Below are 2,557 nucleotides of genomic sequence, written 5' to 3'. Positions count from 1 at the left end.
TTCAGTTTCTGGAGCTGGAAACACTTTGTTACTTTTTTTTTTTTTTAACTTAAGCATCAAGCAGTTTTATCTCTTCTCTCTGGAGAGTTATGCTACAATGTGACTGATTTTTATCTACTTAGCATACATTTTTCCCACTGATTGTAGAATTTTCACATTCTATATTAAGAACAAACGTTCTAGGCCCTGGCGTTAACCACAGGCCTGATGGCTGGCCTTCTGTAGGAAATATCCTGCACTGGGAATTATCTTATAAGGAAAATTTAGTACTCCACAAAGACGCTGATGAAATGTCAACACAAAGGAAGGAGAGCCATTGAGGGCGATTCATTCAATAACATTGATATGGATGGGATTCTGCCAGGAAAGCAAGGAGAAATGAATGAGAAACAGGCATTACCCATGGCCTTCTCTGAAGCATTTATTTACACAATATCTCCTTACTGAACATCTTTGTGTCAAGTGCTGTGCTAAGGGCTGGGAATATGATTTATGTCTTAAATAGACCTATTTCCTTCATTGTTTACTGCCTAAGGAGGACAGAGACATGACTCAAACAATCACACAAACATATAATTACATACTGTGATAAAATGCTCTGTAACCCTAATATATCTGAGTGAGCATGTGGCTCTATCTCTGCATAAAGTCGAGCCTAGCTCAACAGCCAAAATTAATTAAAGGGGAACCAAATTCCTTATCTAGACCCATCAAAAGCTATTAAAATAATCTAAATATAAAGCCCACAGCAATATCTAGTAAAGTGATCTTTCTTCTATTATCTTTTCCCTCACTTCTCATCTTATTCAGATACTACTTTCTCCAATCCATCTGACCAAAAACCCCCTCCTCTATTCTAAGTTTCCGTGATTTTTCTTTCTGCCTTCTCCCTCTTCGTCCATCTCTCTTATTGTTTTATTTTTTACTGTAGGGGCAGAGAAGGCTTCTCTTCCACCCTCTCTGAAGGTTCATTGAAATGACTCACCATAGACAGATAAATAGGAGAAAAAGGCATACAAACTTATTTACTTGCACAAGGACCCTGGAGCCCGGCAAATATGAGACTCAAAGAAGGGCCAGATGGCTATAGCTTAAATACCCTCTTCATAGGGGAGAGGGAAACAAAGGACTATAGGTAATCTTACAAGGATAGTACATATTTTTTAGGGAAAATGAATAGACTGGGGAGGCAGACATTATCTTGTAACTGACTGTCTTATAAAACTGCAATTTATAGGAATGTGAAGGGCAAAACTGCATTGTGAACAAAGGTTGTCTTACTGTGCAGATAAGGTCTTCCAGGTAATCTCTCTGAGCTGCTCTCAGAAGAGGAGATAAAGGTCTGCCTGAACATGGTGATGACTTTTAGCCTCTTCTCTTCTCTGGTTGTTAATCTTTCCTGGTTATTTGATGAGATTCCTAGGGAGGTGGGTCTTAAGACAATTGCATTTCTTTCAGAAAGAAGTTTCCTTAGTCTGATAAGAAAATTCTAGAGAAAATCTCTCCCTGTGCTTGTAGGGGATGCGGGGTGGGAGGGGAACAAATAGATAAGGTTAGTAAGTTTTGGCTTCTGAGGCAGCTTCTAAGGCCTTCCAAGTTTTAAAAATCCTGCTCAGCATGCCAAAGCACCATTCTTCGGGGGATCGCTCTCTATGCTCCAACATTAGCAAGTCTCTTTTCCAGCAAGAACATCTTTCCTCTTTAGCAGAGCAGGGGAAAAAAGGGAGATATGGTGCTGGTTAACTGTGATTCCTTTTGGCAGGCTGTGGGAGGGAAAGTCCATAAACATTCCCTTGTTGATACTCAAGAGGCAGAGGCGGGAGGATCACTTGAGCCCAGGAGTTTGAGGCTGCAGTGAGCTATGATCATGCCACTGTACTCCAGCCTGGGCCACTGCACTCCAGCCTGGGCAACAGGCTGCACTCCAGCCTGGGCAACATTCTGTTTAGGCAACAGAATGAGATCCTGTTTCTAAAAATAAATAATACTAATAATCCCGGATCTGTTCTACTTTGAGAGGCAAGCATAGGGAACCATGAGCACATATAGCAAATAAATTGATTTGGTTATGTTTGAGAGAAGACCTGGAGAAGGTGAAGCAAGTCAGCAAGGAAGAGTTGGGAGTGAAGAGGAAAAATATTCCAGATAGAGACGACAGGTCATGGCACAGTGGAAGAACAGAAAGAAGGCTAGAGGGTTGGTACCATCTATTTTCCCCTGGGGAATTCTTCTCCTCAGTTCATCTCCTTCTTCCTTCTCTCATTTCTTCTTGTTTCTGCTTTTAATCATGACTTCCTTCACCTTTGTCTCTGCATCAGTGCTGAAGAGTATTACGCTCACTGGTAGCTCTTAAAGAAGAGCCAGCATCCTAGTTTTTCCAATGCCCCTCTCCTTCCATTTCTCCCCATGCCTACCTGACCCCTAAATCTATTGCATGGAATTTTAGAGACATAGTCATCTTCTCTTCAACCCTTTAGACAGCCATAATCAGAGGAAAGGTTGGGGCTCCCAATGTGCTTCTTTAGAATTCAAAGGAAAACATTCCTACCCCCCAATC

Source organism: Gorilla gorilla, chromosome 4 (assembly GCF_029281585.2).
Source record: "Gorilla gorilla gorilla isolate KB3781 chromosome 4, NHGRI_mGorGor1-v2.1_pri, whole genome shotgun sequence".
Classification (NCBI taxonomy): domain Eukaryota; kingdom Metazoa; phylum Chordata; class Mammalia; order Primates; family Hominidae; genus Gorilla; species Gorilla gorilla.
Note: the sequence above shows the minus strand (reverse complement) of the source record.